Raw genomic sequence first — 12,337 nt, forward strand, 5'->3', positions numbered from 1 at the left:
CCAGATACAGAGCCAGATACAGAGCCAGATACAGAGCCAGATACAGAATCCAGATACAGAGCCAGATACAGAATCCAGATACAGAGCCAGATACAGAGCCAGATACAGAATCCAGATACAGAGCCAGATACAGAATCCAGATACAGAGCCAGATACAGAGCCAGATACAGAATCCAGATACAGAGCCAGATACAGAATCCAGATACAGAGCCAGATACAGAGCCAGATACAGAGCCAGATACAGAATCCATATTTTCACACCGCAAGTGCTGCATTGACCTTCTGTCGAGCAGCAGCATCTGAGAGAGAAAAATACCTTTTCACCTCCAACACCATGTGTTGCCAGTCAGATTGGCTTTACAGCTTGACACAAAAGACTGTTCTGTGTTCCATGCCAGTGAGTCATCCCGGAGTGGAATGTCCTTGAGCGTTCTACAGCAGTCTGTCATTCCATCTTAGTCAGCTACATACTCTCTAAGAAATGAGCTCAGAGTACAGCAGGGATCTGGAGAGTCATACTGATCACTGATCATGTACTGATGTTGTTCAGACAATAAACTAGTTATGAATTACAATTGTATAAGACTGCATGTGAAATAACTTAAAAGCTCTTGATAATGTTTTATCTAACTAGATGTGTAGTGCCAATTCACTGTGTAAATCAGTTTCATTCACATAGAAAATATAGACATTGTTTTTAGTAGGTTTATGACCATAGTTTCGACCTATGACAGCAACATCTTCTCCGGTACATCACTGGTTATCATACCGTTTGTCCAGTAGATGGCGGTGTAGGTCAGCATTTCCCATTTCCCAGTTCCCGGAAGCCTCTCAAAGGATGCTCAGCTGACCTCAGACAAGTGACCTTTGACCCCACTACCCTGTTGCATAATTATCTCATGTGGCCATAACTCAACAGCATGCCATCATGTCAAATATGTGCTTTGATTGTAAAAAAGAAAAGAAAAAGAAACCAGGTAGGCTATGCTACAGCTGAACACCATCAGCTCTAAAATGCTTTACTATAGGCCTAACTCAGAACAACACTATAGACCTAACTCAGAACAACACTATAGACCTAACTCAGAACAACACTATAGACCTAACTCAGAACAACACTATAGACCTAACTCAGAACAACACTATAGACCTAACTCAGAACAACACCATAGACCTAACTCAGAACAACACTATAGACCTAACTCAGAACAACACTATAGACCTAACTCAGAACAACACCGTAGGCCTAACTCAGAACAACACTATAGACCTAACTCAGAACAACACTATAGGCCTAACTCAGAACAACACTATAGACCTAACTCAGAACAACACTATAGACCTAACTCAGAACAACACTATAGACCTAACTCAGAACAACACTATAGGCCTAACTCAGAACAACACTATAGGCCTAACTCAGAACAACACTATAGACCTAACTCAGAACAACACTGTAGACCTAACTCAGAACAACACTATAGACCTAACTCAGAACAACACTGTAGACCTAACTCAGAACAACACTATAGACCTAACTCAGAACAACACTATAGACCTAACTCAGAACAACACTATAGGCCTAACTCAGAACAACACCATAGACCTAACTCAGAACAACACTATAGACCTAACTCAGAACAACACTATAGACCTAACTCAGAACAACACCATAGACCTAACTCAGAACAACACTATAGACCTAACTCAGAACAACACTATAGACCTAACTCAGAACAACACTATAGACCTAACTCAGAACAACACTATAGACCTAACTCAGAACAACACTATAGACCTAACTCAGAACAACACTATAGACCTAACTCAGAACAACACTATAGGCCTAACTCAGAACAACACTATAGACCTAACTCAGAACAACACTATAGACCTAACTCAGAACAACACTATAGGCCTAACTCAGAACAACACTATAGACCTAACTCAGAACAACACTATAGACCTAACTCAGAACAACACTATAGGCCTAACTCAGAACAACACTATAGGCCTAACTCAGAACAACACTATAGACCTAACTCAGAACAACACTATAGACCTAACTCAGAACAACACTATAGACCTAACTCAGAACAACACTATAGCCTAACTCAGAACAACACTATAGACCTAACTCAGAACAACACTATAGACCTAACTCAGAACAACACTATAGACCTAACTCAGAACAACACTATAGACCTAACTCAGAACAACACTATAGACCTAACTCAGAACAACACTATAGACCTAACTCAGAACAACACTATAGACCTAACTCAGAACAACACTATAGACCTAACTCAGAACAACACTGTAGACCTAACTCAGAACAACACTATAGACCTAACTCAGAACAACACTATAGACCTAACTCAGAACAACACTATAGGCCTAACTCAGAACAACACCATAGACCTAACTCAGAACAACACTATAGACCTAACTCAGAACAACACTATAGACCTAACTCAGAACAACACCATAGACCTAACTCAGAACAACACTATAGACCTAACTCAGAACAACACTATAGACCTAACTCAGAACAACACTATAGACCTAACTCAGAACAACACTATAGACCTAACTCAGAACAACACTATAGACCTAACTCAGAACAACACTATAGACCTAACTCAGAACAACACTATAGGCCTAACTCAGAACAACACTATAGACCTAACTCAGAACAACACTATAGACCTAACTCAGAACAACACTATAGGCCTAACTCAGAACAACACTATAGACCTAACTCAGAACAACACTATAGACCTAACTCAGAACAACACTATAGGCCTAACTCAGAACAACACTATAGGCCTAACTCAGAACAACACTATAGACCTAACTCAGAACAACACTATAGACCTAACTCAGAACAACACTATAGACCTAACTCAGAACAACACTATAGACCTAACTCAGAACAACACTATAGGCCTAACTCAGAACAACACTATAGACCTAACTCAGAACAACACTATAGACCTAACTCAGAACAACACTATAGGCCTAACTCAGAACAACACTATAGACCTAACTCAGAACAACACTATAGACCTAACTCAGAACAACACTATAGGCCTAACTCAGAACAACACTATAGACCTAACTCAGAACAACACTATAGGCCTAACTCAGAACAACACTATAGACCTAACTCAGAACAACACTATAGACCTAACTCAGAACAACACTATAGACCTAACTCAGAACAACACTGTAGACCTAACTCAGAACAACACCATAGACCTAACTCAGAACAACACTAAAGACCTAAATCAGAACAACACTATAGACCTAACTCAGAACAACACCATAGACCTAACTCAAAACAACACTATAGGCCTAACTCAGAACAACACTATAGGCCTAACTCAGAACAACACTATAGACCTAACTCAGAACAACACTGTAGACCTAACTCAGAACATCACTATAGGCCTAACTCAGAACAACACTATAGACCTAACTCAGAACAACACTATAGACCTAACTCAGAACAACACTATAGACCTAACTCAGAACAACACTATAGACCTAACTCAGAACAACACTATAGGCCTAACTCAGAACAACACTATAGGCCTAACTCAGAACAACACTATAGACCTAACTCAGAACAACACTATATGCCTAACTCAGAACAACACTATAGACCTAACTCAGAACAACACTATAGGCCTAACTCAGAACAACACTATAGACCTAACTCAGAACAACACTGTAGACCTAACTCAGAACAACACTATAGGCCTAACTCAGAACAACACTGTAGACCTAACTCAGAACAACACTATAGACCTAACTCAGAACAACACTATAGACCTAACTCAGAACAACACTATAGACATATAGCACTAAGAAGATCCAAATGCATATTCCCATGAAACTGATTGAGATCAAATGGTTGGCATGCAGATACCGCATGGACGTTTCACCGGTACAACTTGAAGAATTTTCATTCACAATTGACAGTGAGAAATGTGAAGGGAGGGTGACCATAAAACTGTGTAGAGGTAAAGATGCACATGTGCAGAACGGGATATGGATCTATCCTAAATCTGTCAGTTAAACTTTCAAATGAAAACATCTAAAAAGTAAACAAGTTAGTGGAGTCATTCAGAGTATAAACCAGCACACCACCCAGGGCTCAAGTTCATTACCTGGGAAACAGTGGCCGATGGCAACAAGGTATCATTACCAGTAATGCTCATGATTGTTTACATGTTATACTTTGAAATAATTGGCATGAATAATGACTAGGTATAATCTCAAGGAGACAGGTGTGGCCACAAACATGCATCATGCTCCTGTATGTGTAGTCATGGTGACAACTCCAGGGGAAGGTCTTTTGGAACCTACATCATAACCAAAGCTATTATTGATTCAAGTTTCTCCACCTCGTTCACATTCCCCACCATTGAAGGGGCAGTGATTGTTTAACCAGGGCTTTAGGAACACACTTATATCTTTCAAAAACAACAAAACAAACACATCTGCAGTTCGAGAGGTGGGGTTGTAATCGCTCATATGAGAGGACGCTCTTTTGGTCACAGAACGTGTCTGGTGTAGCTGTTTAAGATGGTGAGTAAGTGGCCTTTACCTCAGAGTAGCCCACGCTGAATGAACACCTTTACCTCAGAGTAGCCCACGCTGAATGAACACCTTTACCTCAGAGTAGGCCACGCTGAATGAACACCTTTACCTCAGAGTAGGCCGTGCTGAATGAACACCTTTACTGCAGAGTAGGCCATGCTAAATGAACACCTTTACCTCAGAGTAGGCATGCTGAATGAACACCTTTACCTCAGAGTAGGCCATGCTGAATGAACACCTTTACCTCAGAGTAGCCCACGCTGAATGAACACCTTTACCTCAGAGTAAGCCGTGCTGAATGAACACCTTTACCGCAGAGTAGGCCGTGCTGAATGAACACCTTTACCTCAGAGTAGGCCGTGCTGAATGAACACCTTTACCTCAGAGTAGGCCGTGCTGAATGAACACCTTTACCGCAGAGTAGGCCACGCTGAATGATCACCTTTACCTCAGAGTAGCCCACGCTGAATGAACACCTTTACCTCAGAGTAGGCCGTGCTGAATGAACACCTTTACCGCAGAGTAGGCCGTGCTGAATGAACACCTTTACCTCAGAGTAGGCCGTGCTGAATGAACACCTTTACCTCAGAGTAGGCCGTGCTGAATGAACACCTTTACCTCAGAGTAGGCCATGCTGAATGATCACCTTTACCTCAGAGTAGGCCATGCTGAATGAACACCTTTACCTCAGAGTAGCCCACGCTGAATGAACACCTTTACCTCAGAGTAGGCCGTGCTGAATGATCACCTTTACCGCAGAGTAGCCCACGCTGAATGATCACCTGTCCATTATCAATCCCAGAGACGGGCAAGTTTTTGAATGCATGATAGAGGTCAATGAACGAGACAAACATTTTAGCCTACCTACTTACAGAAGTTGTGTATCAAGCCTTTTTTTAAATGTCAGTTTCGTGATCTGATCAATATGATCCAATCTGATCAAGGTTTGTTACTTCTACATTTTGTATTAAAATGTGTCTCTTATCTGTCCACTGTGTCCACATTGTGACCAGATTAGTTGGTGCCTCCCTGTATGCAAATAATTTATTTAAAAAAAAACATACATTTACATACATATACATTTTAGACAGTTACGAATACCATTAGTCAATGGTGCTACCTGTCAGTGGTTTTAGAGACCAGTATAATGATGATTTAAACGGTTTGACCATCCAGATCTGTTTACACTCGATTGATATCCAGACACAATGGGTGCCGGACTACCTCTGGAGGTGGTTAAGGAAGATCTGATCACAATCAGATCACAATGGGTCTTTTAATCATCTACACCTGTCTGAAAATGTGGGCAGAATCAGAATGTGGACAATATCAGGACAAAGGGCGCATGTTAGAATGTTTTTTTTGTTTGTTTACGTCCCAAATGACAAATGGCACCATATTCCCTCAAATGGCACCCTATTCCCTATATATAGTGCACTACTTTTGACTAGAATCCTGGGGTACTATGAGTCCTGGTCAAAAGTAGCGCACTATAAAGGGAAACCTGAGCCATCCTCAGAAAGCATACCTGGGACAATTCGGGGGTGCGCTCTCATGATGACTATCTACGTCACGGAAAAGATGCTGTCAACGGTACCCAATCCCGCATCTGAACATGAGATGTCCTCCACGGCTCAGTGTTCTGATTTGAAACTGTACTTGTCATTTACACATCGCCCCGCCCCCTCATAAACCGCTTAGCTGAGAAGGAGGCTGGCTGCGGCTGCACGCACTTCGGAAACATTCAATTCACGATGGTGTCAGTCTGGAGACGGGAAGAAAGCTGCTAGTACTGTACGTTCAAGTTGTCATTTTAAAACGTTGTTTTTCATTTATTTATACGCAAAATATAAATTATAGTCTTCTATTATTCGCCACCTAATAACACATTAGTTCAGCGCAAATATTTTACTCTCGTTTATCGTCTTTCGGAATCAAAACCTCAGTAGAAACTTTGCAAAGGTGAGTCCCATGTTGTTTTATTGTATTGTCACTAGGCCTAAATACTTTATGCTAATTAGTCTGATGTAGCCTGACCGATATTCAGTATTTAAGCATATGACAGTATTTTAACTGATTTGTTACAACTTTATAGTAAGCCTATTCGTTTTAGCTGCGCATAATCCTTCCAATTGAAGTGCTACTCCCATGCTCCAGCCGTGCATAATGCTTCACACTTTCACTTGCAGCAGCCAACCTATCTTTCTGTGAATAGACTACTGAACTGCGTGTACAGTTAGGTCCTGTCCCAGCTAAGTGCAGCACATACATTATTCAATTGACCTTATGCTGTTATAAGAATACTGTATAACTACCTACCACCAGACTGTTATTGCTCAAGGGAATGGAATGAAATGGAATGAAATAAAATAGATGAGAAAATAATGGAATGGAATGGAATAGAACTTTAGACCTTCATGATCATTTCAGATCATGTATGATACAGTGATTGGACAGACTTCTCTCAAAGATTATATGAAAACTCAAAAACCCATCAAACTCTGTTCAACTAGTTGCTCTTTTAATAGTTTCAGATTTTTATCAGGAAACAAGATACCCATGGATCCTTTACTGTTTCCATGGAAACTCCTCTCCTTTGGAACATTCCTTTATCATGTAGTGGATTATCCATATCTTCCATGCTAGCTTCCTTACATGTGTACTTCATTATTACAGTCATCACAGAATCTAAGCAGCAAAAGACTAATAGTGTGAATAATTTATTACTGTGTGTGTGTGTGTGTGTGTGTGTGTGTGTGTGTGTGTGTGTGTGTGTGTGTGTGTGTGTGTGTGTGTATAATATGCCACAAGCATTTCGCTACACCCACAATAACATCTGCTAAATATGTGTATGCGACCAATGCATGTGATTTGATATTACAGGGAGGTGTTGTGGGAATGAACCATTTTCAGATTATCTGGCTGTGTGCCCAGTAGTCAATAAGCACTTCAGACAATAGTGTTGTTGAATGAAATTATACTTATTGACCTTGTGGTTGTAAGAACAACACATGAGTATAACTGAATGGCGTATCACTATCAGACTCTACACTTGTAAATGGTGTCTTTTCCTCACAGAGACCACGGCACCATTTACATTCCAGTTATTTACACATCACATAATGAGGTTAAAGCATTTATCAGAACCTATCTGCTCAGTCAGGTATTCTAACCAGCAAGCCTCTCCAACACTGTTCTCTTCAGTCTCATCAACAGGGTAGCCTTTCTCATGTGTCTCCAACACTGTTCTCTTCAGTCTCATCAACAGGGTAGCCTTTCTCATGTGTCTCCAACACTGTTCTCTTCAGTCTCATCAACAGTGTAGCCTTTCTCATGTGTCTCCAACACTGTTCTCTTCAGTCTCATCAACAGTGTAGCCTTTCTCATGTGTCTCCAACACTGTTCTCTTCAGTCTCATCAACAGGGTAGCCTTTCTCATGTGTCTCCAACACTGTTCTCTTCAGTCTCATCAACAGTGTAGCCTTTCTCATGTGTCTCCAACACTGTTCTCTTCAGTCTCATCAACAGTGTAGCCTTTCTCATGTGTCTCCAACACTGTTCTCTTCAGTCTCATCAACAGTGTAGCCTTTCTCATGTGTCTCCAACACTGTTCTCTTCAGTCTCATCAACAGTGTAGCCTTTCTCATGTGTCTCCAACACTGTTCTCTTCAGTCTCATCAACAGGGTAGCCTTTCTCATGTGTCTCCAACACTGTTCTCTTCAGTCTCATCAACAGGGTAGCCTTTCTCATGTGTCTCCAACACTGTTCTCTTCAGTCTCATCAACAGGGTAGCCTTTCTCATGTGTCTCCAACACTGTTCTCTTCAGTCTCATCAACAGGGTAGCCTTTCTCATGTGTCTCCAACACTGTTCTCTTCAGTCTCATCAACAGTGTAGCCTTTCTCATGTGTCTCCAACACTGTTCTCTTCAGTCTCATCAACAGTGTAGCCTTTCTCATGTGTCTCCAACACTGTTCTCTTCAGTCTCATCTTTTCTCAGGTGCTGTGTGTTGGTAGTTGTTTATTGTGGAAAGAAGGGTTACTGGTTGAATATATGGGGCTATACATTCAGTATGTTTGGAAAGAATGTCTGTCATTGAGTTTAGCCCAGGGTTTGCCTGACCTGTGAGGTAGGTGTGCTTTCAGTGCCTGCTTTGCTCCTGACCTAACGTCCATGCTCTTTCCATTCCCTCAGCCTTTAGCCCAGAGGCATTTTGACTGCATTTCTGTGTAGTGTGCACTCTAACTCTGTTCCATCTCATATTGCTCAAATAAACAGCAAATCTGGTTAAAAAAACAGATAAAGCAACAGCTCACGGCACAACGCCTCTCCCCTATTTGACCTAGATAGTTTGTGTGTATCTACTGATATGTATGCCACGTGTGCCTTTTTACAATGTTTTACTGTATGTAGTTCTGTCCTTAAGCTGTTCTTGTCTATTAATGTTCTGTATTATTATTTCATGTTTTGTGTGGACCCCAGGAAGAGTAGCTGCTGCTTTTGCAACAGCTAATGGGATCCGAATAAAATACCAAATACCAAAAAAGACCCTAAGGAAACCTAGGGTGTGTCCAAAATGGCCCCTTATTCCCTATGTAGTAGATTATCTTTGACCAGGGCCCAAACTATATAGTGTAGTATCTTTTACCAGGGCCCAAAATATATAGGTGATTATCTTTGACCAGGGCACACACTATGTAGTGGATTATCTTTGACCAGGGCCCACACTATGTAGTGGATTATCTTTGACCAGGGCCCACACTATGTAGTGGATTATCTTTGACCAGGGCACACACTATGTAGTGGATTATCTTTGACCAGGGCACACACTATGTAGTGGATTATCTTTGACCAGGGCCCACACTATTTAGTGGATTATCTTTGACCAGGGCCCACACTATGTAGTGGATTATCTTTGACCGGGGCCCCCACTATATAGGTGATTATCTTTGACCAGGGCCGCCACTATATAGGTGATTATCTTTGACCAGGGCCCACACTATATAGGTGATTATCTTTGACCAGGGCCCACCCTATATAGGTGATTATCTTTGACCAGGGCCCACACTATGTAGTGGATTATCTTTGACCAGGGCCCACACTATATAGGTGATTATCTTTGACCAGGGCCCACACTATGTAGTGGATTATCTTTGACCAGGGCCCCCACTATATAGGTGATTATCTTTGACCAGGGCCGCCACTATATAGGTGATTATCTTTGACCAGGGCCCACACTATATAGGTGATTATCTTTGACCAGGGCCCACACTATATAGGTGATTATCTTTGACCAGGGCCCACACTATGTAGTGGATTATCTTTGACCAGGGCCCACACTATATAGGGTGCCATTTGAGATGCAGCCCTAGACTTAACAGGATGTGATCAATATCCTGGATATAAAAAGTGGGGATTGGAGAACGTAGCTCAGTCCAGGAGGTCACCTTCACTGTGATATTCTGTCTAAACAGCTTTAGTTCACCATTGTCCTTTACATGCTAGAATCTTCCATTACTGTTGAGCTGACATGGAGGCCATAGGTTGTGATTATTAAACACTATATATATATATATATATATATATATATATATATATATATATATATATATATATATATATATATATATACAAAAGTATGTGGACACCCCTTCTAATTAGTGGATTTGGCTATTTCAGCCACACCCGTTGCTGACAGGTGAATAACATCGAGCACACAGCCATGCAATCTCCATAGACAAACATTGCCAGTAGAATGGCCTTACTGAAGAGCTCAGTGACTTTAAAACGTGGCACTGTCATAGGATGCCACCTTTCCAACAAGTCAGTTCATCAAATGTCTGCCCTGCTAGAGCTGCTCCGGTCAACTGTAAGTGCTGTTATTGTGAAGTGGAAACGTCTAGGAGCAACAACATCTCAGCCGTGAAGTGGTAGGCCACACAAGCTCACAGAACAAGACCGCTGAGTGCTGAAGTGCGTAGTGCGTAAAAATAGTCTGTCCTCGGTTGCAACACTCACTACCGAGTTCCAAACTGCCTCTGGAAGCAACGTCAGCACAAGAACTGTTCATCGGGAGCTTCATGAAATGGGTTTCCATGGCCGAGCAGCCGCACACAAGCCTAAGATCACCATGCGCAATGCCAAGCGTCCCCTGGAGTGGTGTAAAGGTCGCCACCATTGGACTCTGGAGCAGTGGAAACGTATCCTCTGGAGCGATGAATCACGCTTCACCATCTGGCAGTCAGACAGGACAAATCTGGGTTTGGCGGATGCCAGCAGAACATTACTTGCCTGAATGCATAGTACCGACTAAAGTTTGGTTAAGGAGGAATAATGGTCTGGGGCTGTTTTTCATGGTTTGGGCTAGGCTCCTTAGTTCCAATGAAGGGAAATCTTAACGCTACAGCATACAATGACATTCTAGACAATTCTCGGCTTCCAACTTTGTGGCAACACTTTAGGGAAGGCCCTTTCCTGTTTCAGCATGACAATGCCCCCATGCACAAAGCAAGGTCCATACAGAAATGGTTTGTTGAGATTTGTGTGGAAGAACTTGACTTGCCTGCACAGAGCCCTGACCTCAACCCATCGAACATCTTTGGGATGAATTGGAACCCCGACTGCGAACCTCACAGTGCCCGACCTCACTAATGCTCTTGTGGCTGAATTGAATGCAAGTCCCCGCTGCAGTGGAGGCTGGTATAGCAGCAAAGGGGGGGGGACAAACTCCATATTAATGCCCATGATTTTGGAATGAGATGTTCGATGAGCAAGTGTCCACATACTTTTGTCCATGTACTGTATAATATATAATAATGGCAGCATAATGCCATATTATATGGACATGATGTGTGAAGAAGGAAGTTAACCCACTGTTTCCTGGTAGACCGTCATTGTAAATAGGAATTTGTTATTAACTGACTTGCCAAGCTAAATAAAGGTGAAATGTTTGTTTTAAACTGTACAGAGAATAGGGTGCATTTGAGACACCGGCTCTGTCTTAACCCCTCAGTTCCGTTCCCTGCCTGCAGCAGCAGCCTCACAGCAGCATGAACCACTGGATTCTGAATAACTACTGCAGTTTTACAGGTCACCTGCTCACTGTACTGGAGGTCTGCATCGTGCTGCATTGCCCTCTGTTCAACAGACGTTTCCTGCAACCCAGCCTGAGGCTCGAATGGCACACTATTCCCTACATAGTGCACTACTTTTGACCATAGGCCCTGACTGAAAGTAGTGCACTATGTAGGAAATAGGATGCCATTTGGGAGGTGGCCTCTGCCATACCTCAGGATATCAGCCTCAGAGATGAATCAGACAATGGTACAGTCATAGTTAGCCTAGTTACCATGGACACTGATGTGTGAATGAGGTGTCAGCCATGGCAATGTGGTCGTGTGGGTAATATATGTATTATAGGAGTCTCTTCAGACCTATATTTAGTAGCTATAGCCAATGACTATTAGAGCTATAACTCCAGGTTAACTCCAGTTCCCCCTCTCAAAAGAGCTTTGTAGCCACAGGGGTGTAGACTGGTTTAGAAATGGGTCAATAAAACAACTGTTTGTACCAAGCTCAGCAGGACTCTGGGCTCCGTGCTGCGTATCTGAAGAGACAAATCTCAACTCCCTGTGGCTCAGTTGGTAGAGCATGGTGTTTGCAACGCCAGGGTTGTGGGTTTGATTCCCACGGGGGACCAGTACGGTGGATTATATATTTTTTTTAAAT

General features: G+C 42.2%; 1 protein-coding gene across 2 annotated transcripts in view; it reads left to right on the top strand.

Annotated features, from left to right (window-relative positions):
- Positions 1–6,316: 6,316 nt before the first annotated feature.
- LOC106591933 (oxysterol-binding protein-related protein 3) overlaps positions 6,317–12,337 on the top strand; it is a 149,325-nt gene continuing 143,304 nt past the window's right edge. For both annotated transcript variants that reach the window (XM_082975837.1, XM_082975838.1), the window contains exon 1: positions 6,317–6,570. The gene's annotated coding sequence lies outside the window, so the exon portion shown is untranslated. The remainder of the gene's footprint in view (positions 6,571–12,337) is intronic.

This window comes from Salmo salar, chromosome 05 (genome assembly GCF_965601325.2).
Source record: "Salmo salar chromosome 05, fSalSal1, whole genome shotgun sequence".
NCBI classification, from domain to species: domain Eukaryota; kingdom Metazoa; phylum Chordata; class Actinopteri; order Salmoniformes; family Salmonidae; genus Salmo; species Salmo salar.